The following is a 16,796-nucleotide window of genomic DNA, read 5'->3' on the forward strand; positions in this document are numbered from 1 at the left end:
CAGAACCATCTTCTCACACTAGGGATCTTAAATAAGAATGTCAATTTAATTCAACCGATCCAATAATGTCCGAAATGTACACCACAATAAGTATAGTAGTAGAAATGGACATTAGAGTGGCCTAGATAATGTGAGAGTTGGAAATGAAGTAAATCTGAAATCTTTCTAGAAGTTGGCATAAAGGTTTATGGCTAACTCCTTTTTGGTAGCTTAAAAGGTAAACATATATCATCAGAAAGCTTTCTGTAGAGCCCACAGCCATCTAGAGGCATGTAGAGATGAGAAAAACTATAGAGTATGAAAAGGTGATGCTTGAGATTGGGAAGTCCTATCAATTGTGGTACGAATGTGGGATCTGTTTGCACAGCTAGTGGATACTGCCACAGCAATAGTATTTGGTTAATTTCTGTAATGAGAACAGGTGGATGCGAATAATGGATGTAACTATTTTCAAGTTTCGAATTTTATTTGGTGTTTTATTTATTGTTGATGTTTCTGTATAGGTAATCAGGAACAAGTTATAATTTTGTGGAACAGTCATCTCCCTCCATTGAAGTGGAACCATCAATTTAAAAAAGGTGAAAATGGAGGAACACTTGGAATTCGGGTGAAGAAACAGGTTTTAATGTGGGTGACCTTTAAAGGTTAGGAAACAATAGTTTTACTGTCTTTTGTTGTTTTATTATTATTTGAAAAAGTAGTTTACATTTCTGCGCAATTGACTAGGGGTCATAAATGCCCCAATACTACAGTGTTATCCACAGCTGCAACTTAAGACAGTTCTATTAAGTATGATTGTATAAAAAGGTGGGGCAGTTCAGATGGAAAAAGGCCTTGGTGAACCTATTGATAATATATCCAAATAACACATCTTTTCTGGTAATTTAGAGTTCACAGGACTTTCCAACGTTTTAGCCACTTGGTGGAATGAATTGCAGAGGTTGGAAGTCAGCCAAATGTTTTTGCAAACAACAAGTAAAGAGATCCATTGGTTTCCAATAAATACTACAATCCAATCTGTTACGGTTGAAAAAGTGGGTTCTCGACTTGCGCCAGTCTGGGAGTGTCAGAGTAAGGTGTGGAGGGAAAAATGTCTCAGTATCTGTCTGTCAACTCTGGCTGCATCAGAGACGAAAGAGAACAACTTTGCATTCTGCCTGTTTCCAGCCAGCCCTGGAGAGACCCAACCCATAGAGATAATGACACAGGATGCCTTATCAATGACACCTGGGTTCTGAAGATGTTGAGGTTCTTACAGAAATTAGACATGGGTAGTGGGAAATGTTTGTGAAATTAAATATGAACTACAGGGTACGGCAGTTACTGTCAAATTACCATATCTTATGGATATAGAAAAATTACTATTAAAACACATACCTTTGAAAATATAAGGCTGCTTCCAGAAACAGTGCATTGGATCTATAAGCGAAGGCTATGAGCAAATGTATCCATGTGAAGTAGCCTATTGTGAGGCCTAATGGAAGTTTGCAGCTCATCCAGCCCCACCAATCCTGTCTTTGTGCTTTTTGAGAATGCCAGTGTTGGTTATCTTAATTCTATTCTATAGGTTTTATATAGCGCGTAGCTACCCGGACGCCTCCCTGCGATAGAACAATCAGAAAGGAGCTAAATGGTCATGTCAGCCAGCACTCAGCAGGGCTAATTGCTATATAGCCATGTTTTCATGACTTTATGGAATGTAAGTTGTTTGGAGAGAAAATGTAGTTCCAAAGGAGGAGTGTTCCAAAGTTTGGGGGTCCGATGAGAGAAAGAACAAACCACCCCAATTGATTCTGCTAAACGTAGGGACCTGCAGTAGATGAACTGAGAACAATCTGAGTAGACTTCCAGGGGACCTGGGAATGGCTACCCACCTTAGTAAAATAGGACCTTTCTCAGAAAGCAATCTCTGCAGGATGCAGAGTTTTGAAATGGACCCTCTGCTCAATTGAGAGCCAGTGGAGGTCCTTTAAGGCTTTTTTTACAGATTGTTGCCTCTGGATATTCAGAAGAAGCCTAGCAGCAGCGTTCTGAGTAGCCTAATGTCTCTTTGTAACGTAGCTAGGCATACCTAGATAGAGGATATTGCTGTAGTCGAGGCAGGAGATGATAAGATCCTGGACAATTAATCTTCGAGCTAGGAAAGGAAGCAGACTTAACATCCTTCTAAGCATTCTCAGGATGCCAAAGCAGGTGGCTGCAGGTTTCTTTGCCCGGCAGTCCATGGTGAGATTGGCATCTAGCCACATTCCAAGGCTCTATCACCCCCTTAGGACTGGGGAGACTTGACAGACAATCTGGCACAAACGGTGGGAGCTTTTAATTTATGTTGTTGCCCGGTATGATTCTTCATTGAGCTACAATTTAGAGTTGGCCATCCATTTGGCCACTTCCTAAAGGCAAGAGGCCAGGGGGAGGTGGCTGGAATTAGGGTCCGGGCAGATTGATATCACCAGGTGGGTGTCATCGGCGTATGAAACCACTGACAGCCCAAATGAGTGGACGATCTCAACCAGAGGGCACAGATAACGGTTAAAAATGGTGGGGCTTAGAGAAGACCACCTGGTACTCCGACATCTCTCCCCTTTATGGGGGGGGTAAATAAAGGAGAGAATTGTCAGAGTACCAGGGGTGATCAAGCAGCTGAAAGGTTCTATCCTTCAGAAAAGAGAAGAGCCAAGTCAGAACACGGCTGCCAATACCTACTCCAGATATCCTCTGGATAAGTGTGGAGTGATCTACCGTGTCAAAGGCAGCGCTCAGATCAGGGAGAATAATAGATACTGAGCCTCCTTTGTCTAACAAGAATCTGAGTTCCTCCGTCACAGCCAGAAAATCTGTTTCTGTGTTGTGCTGTGGTCTGAACCCCATTTGTGTGGGATGGAGAACATTGTTGGTTTCCTGAAAGGTATAGAGATGATTGTTAACATGCTTCTCGAGGAGCTTTTAGAGGCCGGGTAACAGAGAAGTGGCCTGTAATTGCTCAGACAGAGGGGGTCTAATCCAGCTTTTTTTAAAAAGACTTGACCACTGCATACTTCTATTGCAAGGGGACTTGCCCACATGCGAGGGAAAGGTTTAATAACTCCACCACAGTTGGAGTGAGTCAACCAAACTCTGGGCTCAGAATATAAGGAGGTACAGGGTTGAGAGGTGAACCAGATTTTACTGCATTTAAAAGGCCTAAAAGTAGGCTTACTGTAAGATCAGGAAAGTCCAAGAGCATTACTTCGGGTTGTACCGAGAGGGATCCACCTCTCAAGAGCTCCTAAACTATTGGGCCAGCGGGAAAAGGAGGAATAAATATCTAAGATTTGTTTGTGGAAGAAACAGGCCTGAATTTTACTGTGCTCAGCTGGGGCTTCCAGAAAGAGCTGGATGATTTAGGTTCTGTTAAGGCCTTAGGGATCTGGAAGATCTCCTTAGGGGAGTTGGCGGAATCCTCAATTTGTTAGCAGAAATAAGCTGATTGAGCAGCTTTTATTTGCAATTTTAATTGTATTTATATAGTGCTTACTACCCCTGATGAAACGTCAAAGCGCTTTTCGGAGAGTAGCACACTACTCCGGAACCCAAAAAGGATCAGTGGTGGATTAGTATAGTGAAATTTATGTTAATTTGAGAGGTGGACATGTGAGTCTAGAAAGTGTCCATTGGGAGATCATAGTAGTTAGAAGAGGCTTGGGATTAGTATAAAGAGAGATGGAGGAGGTAAGAATCCCTAAAAATGGATTAGGAAGATCATACTAGTAAAATGTGTTTTGGGATGAGTCAAAGGAGGGATACATGAGGGAAGAATTTAGAGAGTTGTTTCGAAGATCATAGTATTAAAATAAAGTTTGGGGTGATCTAAGTAGAGATAGAGTAGGGGGTAGTCTAAAAATGGTTACTTTGGAGATCATAGTAGTAGAATGAGGTTTGGGATGAGTCAGAGAGTGGAGGTAGAGGATATATTGAGAGAGGTATAGTGTGAAATACAGGGTAGAGCATTGGAGAGAGTCAAAGTTTTTTATGCCTTTTGTTTACAGTAGGAGTAAAGTAATTAATATAAAGATACATACGTACTGATTATACATATTTATATCAAGAAATACACATATCTAGATACATACATATATTAAAATTTAATATGTATATACACAGGGATATGCTGTACATTTGTGTTTGAGTATGGTGGTTAGGTATAAACGAGCCAACTCTTGAGTTGTCTTCTGAAGATAAGATAGTTATCTGTGGATCTTATGTTTGAGGGTAATGAATTCCATAGTTTGGCTGCTTGAACAGGGAAAGATGTGCCACCTATGTTTTTTTCTTGTATGGTAGGATTTTGAGGCGAGGCACCAATCTGGAGTGGAGGTTCCTTTGTTGAATGTATTTGCTGGTTATATTCCTGATGAAAAACTAAACAGAACAAAACAACCTGCACCTCGAGTGTAACAGCATACTGGACCCCAACCAATCTACCTTCCATACCAAACACAGGACTGAAACAGCCCATTTAAATTTCGTAGAAAACAGAAATCACTGACCAGCTATCACTTTGTAGGGTTATCCTCCTCGCCCAGAAACCTCTATAAATTAGAACAAACTAAAACTCAACAGTGCCAAGACAGTAAGCCTGCTAGATTCTCCCCATCTTCTAAAGAGAATTGCCATAATCTGCCAATCAAAACTAAGGCTAATAAGGTAGGGACCCTCTGGTACACTGACCTAAGCCCTACTCCAAAATCAGGGCCGCGGTCGAAACCTTATTTAACTGACTTAAATTGCTCACAAAAACTTTCCATTCATACCTCTAGCTCTAGTAAACTCCATAGTAAAGTACTGCAACTCCTTATTCATCAGCCTGCCTGCCTGCCTGCCTGCCTACCAAGAGCTCAAAACTCCCACAAGACTGCTATACTCCTTCTCTATGGCCTGGGGGAAGAACCCAAAACCTCAGTCAGCAACTCAGAAATCTCCATTGGATGGGGATACAGTGCCTAAATAGCTACAGAATAAAATCAAAAAAATAGACCCAGACCACTCTGCTCTAACAACTTCACCCTCTTAGTGGTACCTATAAACAATTGCAACTATAGAGGAGGTAGGCGCTTCTGAAGAGCTGGAAATCAGCTGCAGACCAACCTGAGTCAACATTTATGTAACTGCAACAGCCTACTGACATTCAGAAAACTGATTCTCATCTCTGAGTCTTCATGGCCCAATTCAATTCTTAGTGTCAATTCTTAGTGTCTCACCAGCGTCCATTAGCAACTGAGGTGTGCAGTGAGTAAATAAATACAATTAATAATACCAAACACACCCAGTTACAAGTTCTGCTGTGCTTGATTCCAGTCAATGAGTATCGCAGAACGATAAAGGGGACCAGGTTCTGATAGTGCTATGGAAGCACACAAAGGGTATGTGCGCTTTATACAAATAACAGCACTTAATTTGTGCACAAGAACTCCTGGTTTGCGAGGCAGCCATTTTAGAGCCCAACAAGGTACTGGCATTTTACTATGCAATCTATTTTGACTGGTAGCTCAAGCCCAGTTACAGTGATGCACAAAATGGTCTTTACCGCCGAAAGGTAACAAGCATTTGCAATGCAATTGGTCTCGCCTTTGGAACCTTATATGTATTTAGCTATGCAGCACATTAGCCTGGGTGCTGAAACATCTACTGTTCTTTAACATGGAGGGAAAATAAGTACCAAACTGCGTGACACGCCAGGTATGGGACCACATGGAGAGAAATATTGCCTTTCAGCGGGAAACCGTATAGTCCAAATCTCTGTTTTTAATATAAAATCAGGGCCTTTGGTGGTCTTATCACTGAAAATGTAAGATTTGAAAATATATTGTCTGGGGTGCTCGTGGAAGACAATTTCTATAGACTGAAATCTAGAGAATGTTAAAGTGATTCTGGTATTTTACTGACCTCTGCTGGTCGTTTTCCATCAAAAAAGTTAAATATAGGCAATTGCCAGAAAAATTTAAAAAAAGAAAGTACCCCAGCAGAAAGCAATTCTGGTATTTTACTGACCTCTACAGGTCGTTTTCTATCAAGACAGTAAAATAGAGGCAGTTGAACAAGCAGAAAGCAATTCTGGTATTTTACTGACCTCTACTGGTTGTTTTCTATCAAGACAGTTAAATAGAGGCAGTTGAATGGAAAAAAAGTCCCTAAGCGGAAGCAGACAAGTCCTAGGGCTGATCTCCAGAGCCCACAAAGTACATACACATATAAGTATATACTAAAGTATATACAAGAGGTCTTGAATGCTTGATCTAAAAAGGACTCCCTGCACATTTCTATCTTGGCAATACCTATTTCGGTCAAGACTAAAATGTTCTCTGTCAGAACAGTGAATTACAAGCTTCAACTCTCCTATGAATACAAGTTTATTGAAACAGGACTGACAGCCGAACTGAGAAAAAGCCAAATGAAAGAAAATGAGCACAAAAAAAAGTGGTGAACCGAAACGTTAGTCAAGTTGTGAAGGGGAAACTGGCAGCTCTATTTTCGTACCTGTGACAATTGAAAGAGCTTATATTAGGGTCACAACGAATATCTAGTGCTATAGAAAACAAGCATTGGCAAAGACGTTGGATGATGACTTTTCTTGCTTTTTAAACACACCTGAACCACTACAAGCATTTCTTCGCTAAAACAAATACAGTTTTTCCATACAAAAAGCAGTGGGTAACTCAAAGATGATGTCGAGGCAAGGTAGAATGGTCTCCTCCAGTCTTGGGGTATAATGTGAGTGTAAATGGTGGGGTCTGCTGAGTGGATGCTGCGAGGAATACATGTCCCAAAGGCAGAAGCACCAGCTTGGGACCATGCACTGAGCCAAGACAGCGCATTCTACCCTGTATTCACATCCCTCAGAAGACTTAAACAAAAAAAGACTTTCTTTGATATCTTCGGCACATGCCAGACATCTCTTCAGTTTTAAGATTTTTTTTGCATTCTAATTCCTGCAATTTTTTTAAAGCCTTCACGACCACTGCTTTTGTTCCTGAAATCGCAGTAATGTGGTGTAACAAAGCCGTCTCGTCTCGATTTTTCAAAACAAAAGCCAGAGGTCGGAAGACAAAACAGGCATTTTTTATTTCTAAACATATTTTGGGTTCGACATCCGGTTCACAGACTTGTGTGCCTGCACTGAGGATGCCTCATATTGTTCCGCCTTTGGCTGGATAATCAAAAGCCCAGGTGACCACAGAGGATATTTCAGCCGTACAGCTAACCAGTTGTAAACGCTTTCTAGGGATCCAGCTGGAAGCATTTCTAAATGCTCTGATGACAAGTCTCCTCTGATCCATTGACAGGTTGACCTACTGCTTGGAGTCTGTTGGCCGTCTTGTTTGCTACAGTTGGAAGCAAGCCCATGGCTATTGTATTGTAGTGTTGGGCCCATCAAGAGTTGGGTTCTGAGGACTTTCTTGGAGGTTCAGAGGGTGACCATGGCTCAGAAGGTGAACTGCAGTTGATGCCAGGGTACTGGCACACACAGGTAAATGGGCATCCTGCGACTAATATAAACATTTGAGCCTCTGGTCTTTCTTCCACCATGGTCTTCAGTTACCTTTGTAAACAAAGTTGATGGCCTCGGTCCAGTCTACTGACATCACCCATCCAATCAGGCACAGAGTGACACCTCTTGGTAGACTTCAATGGGCACAGAGAGGCTATACTACGTACAAAAATACTACAAGAATTCACAAACCTCAGATTCACCAAAAAGCTACAGTGGGCTTACTTCCTAGAACGCTACACAACAACATGCACACTTTGCTAACACGTCTAGTGGATCAGGTAGGCAAACCTTGAAATCCAGATGTCTTTTGCATACACACTTTTAAATGCCTATGGACAGAGTGACACCACAACCACCGCAGTCCCAAATCTGATCGCCACCTGCCTCGATGCCAAAAGACTATTTAACGCACCATGGTATGGGCAAGGCGCCCTAGAGTAATACCCTTTTCTTACAGTTACACATTGTAGCCAAGAGGCCAAGCCAAATCATCTTAAACAAATGTTGAATTTTAAATAAACTGAATGGCACAATAAAAGACCAGGTATCTAACAATCCAGAGCACTACACAGATATGACGATTTCGATCTGTCAATATTACAGATCCAATTTTAATTTTTCAAACATATAAATCCAGCACTTGTTGATACATAAGTCAATGGGTGAACAGCACTGACAACCAAAGTTTGTTGACACGCAGGTCAATGGATAAAACCCACAGCCGACACGTGTTTCGTCATATTGATGACTTTTTCAAGGCTGTTAACGAAAGTACATTTAAATACAGGACATTAAATGCTAATAAAAAACTTCTATTCAAAATATCATCTTAATTTCAGATTTTGTATATATCACACTTAAATAAACTCCTTATAGTATGACAGACTTAAAAGACAATACCACAACTCAATGTAATCTTGAGTATTGGCCAAATCACTAATATACTAGTTCTTGGTCACAATACATATTGCTTAACAGTTTATTTTTCACATGTAGTGACAGGAGTAGGGACTGTGTATTAAGGGACAGCAGTATTACGAGTGTTGGCAAGTGAAGTTTGAAACTTGCCTTTTTATGAAATTTTGAACCTATTCGAATATTTGTATATGCCACAAGGCTTTTTGTCTAAGAGTGCTTATTCTTCTAGATTGGGTTAGAGGATATTATTCTATAAAGGTGTAACTCAATAGCTTAGCACCTCAGTTGAGTTACTTGGTGGGGGAGAATATTTTTGATTGGCCCAATACACAAGATTACATTAAGCTGTGATATTGTCTGTTAAGGTCTGTCATTCTATAAGGGTTTCTTTTCAAATGAATTATTTGTTCCCCTCTTTTTCTCGAACCTGATACACCCCTAGAGGTCTATGCTAGAGACTGTTTCCCGGTTTATCTAGTCTTTGGGGCTCTAAGGACTGGGCCTTTTGTCCGTTTGATCCACACATGAGAGGAGGTTTGACGCTGACTTCCTTGCTTTGAAAGAACACTGGGGTGACTCGCTGTTTTTTAGTTTTTAGTGTTTAGTCTATCATTTAGAGGAAAGGAATGGTGGTGTTAATAGGACTTTGATTCACTGCTGAATGTCCAAATGGAAGAAATTTGTCCATTCATGTTTTTCTAGCACATTTCTTGGAATGAGATCACCTGGTGTTTTCTCTTTTCCCTTTTGTCTTCTCCTTATTGATCAAGACTATTTTCTATAGCCCAAAGTATTTGCATTCTTTCCAGCAGTGCTTGAATGGGATATTAATACTTTAAGGACACTTGTTGGGACTATTACTTATTCTTTGGTGCAGTGTTAGGATATAAGTGTGATATATAAATAAAATCTGAAATTAGGACGATATTTTAAATAGCAGTTTTTTCTTAGCATTTTTTGTCCTGTATTTAAATTTACTTTTGTTAACAGCCTTTTTGAAAAAGTCTTCAATACGACAAAACACGTGTCGGCTGTGGGTTTAATCTATTGACCTGCGTGACAACAAACTTAAGTTGTCAGTACTCTTCACCCTTTGACTTATGTATCAACAAGTGTTGGATTTATATGTTTGAAAAATTAAAATTGGATCTGTAATATTGACAGATCGAAATCATCATATCTGTGTAGTGCTCTGGATTGTTAGTTGTTTGTATATCTGTGAATGTTCTCTTTTTCATATAATAATTTACACTACTGTGGTGGCATAGTGTTGATCTATTTGAGCACACCATACTTTATGTATCTGATATACTCACCTTAGATTTGACTGATGTGCTGACAGTTTGCAATTACCACTGCCAATTCGTTTTTCTTATTTGTTCTAAAAGCCCAGGTATGGAGAGATAGAATAGAGTGAAATAAACAGTATATGCCCAGTTTGCCCTGCCTGATAAATTCTGATTGCGCTCTTGTAATTAGCTATGTTGACTTCATTACACACTTTTCTCCAGTGTCTTTCAAGACGTTTACAGTGGAAAAAGGATTTACACCCCAGTTCTCAACAGAGCAAGTGGTTTGTTCTGTTATTTTTTCCATTGTTCACATCACCTGTTTATGCCCTGACCCTAGACACCCCATCTGTTGTCTCATTCAGCAGTATAAATTAAGGGACCTTGGTCCTGACAAGAGCGCTAGACATAGCATGGGCTCATGATAGAGGCTGAAACATGTCGACTTTAGCCAAAGATTGAAATATTATTTTTTATTCCATTTTTATTCTACCAATCGATGACATGAACACAATTGTCACCCAGTAGGTAGTTTTATCTCTCACTTGTTCTAGGTCCCTCACACTCGGGGCAGATTTACGTTTCCTTGTGCATCCCTGCAAATGAGCAGGGATGCACCAGGAAAGATGCGTGGCGTAAGTTTACCCTTGCGCCACCACAGATGCGCTGCATTTACAATGTGGCGCATCATGGCACAAGGATAAACAGATTTGTGTCGCATCTGCCGGCGTAGGGTTGGCGCAGTGCTTGAGTTGTGTCGCGGGCGCAACGCAACTCCAGCACTGTTCCAACCTGGCCTATCCTCAACATGGTGCGTCACGCCTTACGCCTGCTTCAAGCAGGCGCAAGGTTTTGATGCAGCGGTGTCGGAAAAGTGAATCTTGTAGATTTCACTCAGGCACTTTTCCGAGGCGTTCCTGCGACGGAACGCCCCCCCTGCGCCGGAACGCCCACATGAAACCTGGCGCAGGTTTCATGTGGCGCAGGGCTGTACAACGTGACGTATCTCCCTAGATGCGTCACGTTGTGAATAGGGCGCAACGTGGCGCATGGTTTACGCCACCACTGCGTCACAGAAGTGACGCAACGGCGGCCCAAATGTGGCGCACGGGGCTCGTAAATCTGCCCCTCTATGTTCAAGGAACACATACAGTGACCATTTGATCATCTCTTCAAGTGTGTCATGGCTGCCATAAGTACTCATCTACTATTAAGCTTGAGTCTGTGTATGTCATTACTATGGGATACAAATGAGTAGCGGTGCTTATGACGATGCATGGCATCCCAGGGGGTTCTAGGTTTCACTGTTCTTCAAATAAAAATTGCAACATTCTGTTTGATAATTTTTTGACATGTGTATACTAGACCTTGCCGTAACCACACTAAGTGACACTTATAGGACAGGTTCCTTTACTCTCTGTTACCTTAAACTTAATCTGCCCCAAACCCTTTGACTCTCACCACACAGACAGCTATGTCTCCTAAAGCTTACAAAGTAAAAATAATTCAGTCAGCTTTATAGGAAGCACTAGACGACAGAGCCGGCTGGGCCTCTTTAGAAGGCAGTTATTACTCACTAAGCTAGGAGTTGAGACTTATTGCAGGCAGATTTTAGGGCATTTTCATTTCCAGACACTTTTTTAAAATGTATTTTAATAGTCAGGTAGTCTAAAAATATAAACCAAATTCAGTTCAATTCATCAATATACTTCAGATAAATGTAAATACAAAAACCTTTACATAATCATATCTATCAGCAAAAAAGCTCGGGTTTTACTTTTCTCATCACACATTATTCCACTGCATTCCACGTCGCCCCAAATTCCCCTATATATTCTGAGTGTTCCTACTCTTTGAGCATATACCTTCTCCCATATTTTAACCCCTTGTTTCTTATTCACCCAAGATTCGAAGTTAGGTGCCACATCTGCAAAAACAGTGAGCGGGCAACCAGCGAGGATATACACAAAAATTGCACCTGTCTCAGGGAGGCTTGACATGGGGGCAATTTGCCAAATAGTGTCTCTAAGGGTCCTTGCGTTTTCTGGATCTGTCCTTTCCTACTTATGATTGCGAATATTCGCTGTCAGAAATCATCCAGGATATGGCAGGTGAAATTTACATTTAGCCAATCACTCTGCTCTCGGCCGTTCCTAAACATTCTGCCGAGCTGACTGAATACATTTTCTGAAGAGGACCCGGAGTATTATAAAGCTGCCATTTACATTGAAAAGCCTTTGTTTTGAAGCTAGCACCCCATATGGCCCTATGAGCCATCATTACATTATAACAGCCCCTGAAGTGTGAATTAATCTGCCAGCCAGTCGAGATCTTAATTTTGGCCATTGTTGCAGGTACAATTTGGTCTTGGAGTTATCGATGAAGCAAGCCGACCAATTCCCTAAGTAATTTGCTATTTTATAAATAATAAAAGTGTTTTGAGTCTGAGGGGACCAAATGAAAGCGAAATAGCAGGCAGTATGCTGCTGTACTACTGGGCGATTTGTTGCTGCTATGAAAAGCTGTGATTGGACAAAGTTACCGATTATTAGATTTAAACTGGATTAATTGTGCTGCACTTCACATCAGATACATCTGCTCAGTCGGTTTACAGTGCAAACGGTGGTCTGATGGGCAAGATAATGTCGGTATGAATGCGTCTTGCTTTTAACTTCACTAACAGTGGACAGCAAGGAGCTCCTGCTTTTTGAGAATATGACTTTCCTCTTCTGATCGTCCATTGCATTAAAAGCACCTTAGTGTTCCTCTTAGCGGCATATTATTACATTATTTTGATATAAGATTAATATTAGATTAATACTAGTCACAAAATCGTTGTCGGAAGCTCTGCCATTCCCTCCAAGTCTGATAAAGCAATCAGTTAATGCGGATCATAATTTGAGCAAATATAAGTGCCAGGGCCCAAGGTATCGCTTAGGTGGCCACTAGTGCCCCAGCTATTACTGCCAAATACCAGAACCAATGGCTTGGGTGAGCTACTAATATTATGTTTCAGTATATATTGATTTGCCAAACTAATGTCTACTGTTGAAAGAGGGAAGGCAGCGCCACCTTGTGGTAAAATGTCATAACAAAGTAGAGATGTTATCAATTAAACACTGGCACAAATTATGCACTGTTGAAAAGAGCAAGGCAAGAACAAAAAGTGATGAGTGGAGTGGTTGAAATAACGTTGGTCACTGGTTATTACTCTGGGAAGCATTGCAATCCCTCATTTTTTATAAGGGTACCCCATTTGAAAGAAACCACAAAATGCTAATCATCCATCTTGTCCCAAAAGAGACAGTCCTGCCCAAATAGGTGGCTCGCATTCCTTTTACACAGGAAAACAAGCAATCACTGACATATTTTAGCCTTGTTGAGATTGATCAATGAAGTGCTGTTTGAGTCTTATGGCACAGGCAACCCACTCCTCTACTAAGCTAAATACCCAAATTAGTTACCGGTAATCTTCATTACTCCAAGTCCTAGTGTTCTTCATTGCAATCCTTACATCATGAGGTTAGCTTCATTACATAGACAGCTGTTACCTACCTTATACCTAAATGAAACTTAAAAACAAATCCTTGTACCAGTCCCTAAATTACACCACTCCTCTTCCTTGGGAGTCATGAAAAGTGACTCCTCCTACCATACTTTCTCAAATACTAATCACCTCAGCGGCGCTGTGGTCACAACCAACTGAGCAGGGAGGGCCGGTACTTAAGACTGTGACAAGGAAAAGTAGGATTTAAAACAAGCATTTGCAATGCAATAGGTCTCGCATTTATAAGAGTTTGAGCTATTGGCATTGTAAAATTACAATGCCTTTTATTTATGTTTTGGTTTTAAAACAAATAAAAGGCATTGTCATTTACAATGTCAGTAGAATAAACTCGCATAAAAGCAGTGTGTGGAGTAGTATTCACAAATATGTATACACTATATGTGGCTATTATGAACACGCATATAAAAGTAATGCAACGTGAATAAAATTGCTCGTAGAGGTTTTTTTTGCATGGCAACATAATTGTATATAGCTATGGGGAGTGTAAAGAACTTACTTTTATAATGAATAGTCGGAGATGCTGGTAAATATAAAAGGAGAGTGAATGACGTCGATGGGGAATGTAAAACAGTGTGAATGTAAGTTAAGCAAAGCTTTTATCGAGAAGGCACTTGATAAAAGCAATGCAAATTTGCAAATGGAAGGGAACCATAGACATAGGCGGGGTACTAAAAACGGCTTGCAGGGTGGCTTGTTTATTTTGCAAGTTGTGTGTTAGCTTTAAGGGTAAGGAGAAAATCGCAGCATGTGGTATATGAATCACAGCAAGCTGCTTTTAGCAGCTAACTGAGGATGCCTTTAAAGCATTTTGTAGATCTCTGAAAGGTATGTGTTTCGGAAAATGGAGAATAGGCTATAGACAAGAGAGCTAAAGAGGCATTTTAAAGTGGCTCTGTGTGAGTTTGGACGTTAGCTACAAGCTTGTAGGAGAAGGTGAAAAACGCAGCATGTGATATACAAATTAAACAAGCTGCTTTTGTCAGCTGAGTGAGGATGCCCTTGTGTGTACGAAAGATGTTCTGTAAAGATTTGCGTGGGAGACACTAAAGACTATAATAAAGCAGTTATGCAGTGTAAAGGAGTTGGGCAAAAGGGAAAATTGTGTATTAGCTGATGCATAATATGGTAGAGAGCGACGTGAAGCCGCATTCAGATATTTGCAAAAAAAATATATAGTGGTATGCAAATGACAAAACAAGCGGCCCTGCGGCCGTGAAAGTGATCGCGATCAAACATCAAAGCGGTGGGGGGGGGGGGGGGGGTCAGAGGAACACAGACTACAGAGAAAAGGGGAGACACCTTGGTGACTGGAGACAGAGAGGCCCGCGAAGGAGGGGAAAAGGAAAGGAAAGGCAGCTGGAGACATTGAGTGAGGAGACAGAAACTAAAGAATAAATAAAGGTGCTTGACCATGCTGTTTGGAAAAATTGCATAACCATTGCCATCTGCATAAACAGATTATAAAAAGTGGTATGTAAATATCATTTTTTATTTAAACTACTGATTTTCAGACATAGGCTGCAGACACCGCCTTGGCTGAAAGGACAATGTTGCTTTTAGGCTACCATCTCAGTCGAATGCATTTGAAATGCATCAACACCTTGCTTCTGAAAGACCACCAATTGAGGCCGCCAACAAGTCTGGAGTGGTGTGAAACATTCCAATAGTTAGTAGATTATCTAACACTTTGCTGTTAGAATCCTGTCCTGTTACTGTGAAGCGAGCCAAAGTTATTTTTGGTTTCAAAACTTGACACTAGGCTGTGCCTCTTGGCCTTCATTCTGGAAAACGTGTCATGCATCATCATCTATACACACCCAACGTATGAAAAATACCAAACTCCAAATGAGGTCCTAGGGAAATTAATCGTATTTGTTTTTTGCAGTTTTTATATTGCGTGAATATGTACCAAGGGTATTAGGGCGCTTTACACATGTACCACATTACATAGGGTTAGATGCACATTTTGTGTGTGTTTTTAGACACAGACAGATCGCGTGATTTGCCCAGAATCACAAGATGTGGAGCAGAGCTATGGCAGGACTCGAATCTGGTAACCCTGTTCCTAAATCGGCAGCGCGTTATAGAATAGCCAAGTAAAAATAAAAATGTTAGTGAGGAAATAAGATTGTGGAGAAACAGCAGTCCGTAAAAAACAAACATGCATTTAATTTTTCTTTTGCCGTTCCAGCCATTTAGTCCGCCATTGCACATCCTTTTAAATACTTAAGCAGAGCGCGCGTCAGTGCTCACCAGTGAAGTCCACATTCTTCCAGCGAGTCCCGGCAGCGCACTATCAGAGAGGCAGAAAGCCCTGCATCATGTCACACTGGGCACTAGTGACAGCCGCGGGAGCGGCACTATCAGAAGGGCCCTTAATGGAGTCACGCTCTTCTGCACTGGGGCAGATGATCGGAATAAGGAGCAGCCTGCGCAGGAAGGAGCGGGTTAGTGGGCTCGATTAGATTACTCTTTGTTTATTTTATTGGGACCGACAAAGAGCAGATTTGTGCTGGAGTTTGAGGGAGGGACAGGAGCACCCAAAAACTACACGTGCCAAAAACAGGCTCATCGGTAACACCCACTGGAAAGGAGTGGATTCCACTCCAACGGGTCAATATTTTAGGCTCACGTGTGTTTTCATGTTGGGGGTTGGGGGAGGGGGGCAAACAAGCAACAAGCAAGAAGGGGGTGGCAAATGGTGTGCACTTTGATGTCCTCAGTGGCCGCGCGGCTCACTGAGGACATCAAAGCAAGTGATCAGGCAGTGCTTTTCAGGCTGCCAAATGGTGCACGCGCCCGGCGCACATGCACTGTATTTGGCGGCCTGAAAAGCCACTGTTTGCACTTCCAAAACTCACTTACTATAAGTCTCGCCAGAGCAGCGCTAAAGCGCTGTCTCAGACGAGACCTAAAAAAAGGAAGAATAACAGTATGTAATTGGGCTTACATCCTTATTCATCCTTGGGAGGATGTACGAAAAAATAGAAATGACCAGAAATATTAATTATTGGTAAAACCATTAAACATTACATGTTAAACTTTGTTTTTCTGAAGTTAATAGACAGTGGTGCCCAGAGGCCAGGATTCTAGGCCTCCCCTCTGTGTAGGGTAATCTGCTTGCTCTTTGCCCGTCGAATGCCTTCCCATTCAGCCTTGTTCCTGGGGTAGGTGTTCTCTCTGACTTGTCAGCCGGTTCGGTTTTGCACACATTGCCCGCCATTTTGTTGTGAGGTATTTACCTCCATGACCTGGACCCTCCATTTTCCGGCTGCAACTGACACTCTGACTGATCCTCACTGTTGGTCAGCGCCTTCCTTCCGCCTTTTGACCATCGCCCTCAGTTTACCCCCATATTTGAATCTTGCCCCTTCACGGCATTATCCCAATGAGGCACCCTTCACTTCTTTATTTTGCAGTCCAACCCGGTGAGGGTGACTGGCCTCATACTGGGTGATCTCAGGAATCACCACTGGTTTTGTCAACTTCT

This window comes from Triturus cristatus, chromosome 1_2 (genome assembly GCF_964204655.1).
Source record: "Triturus cristatus chromosome 1_2, aTriCri1.1, whole genome shotgun sequence".
Taxonomy (NCBI): Eukaryota; Metazoa; Chordata; class Amphibia; order Caudata; family Salamandridae; genus Triturus; species Triturus cristatus.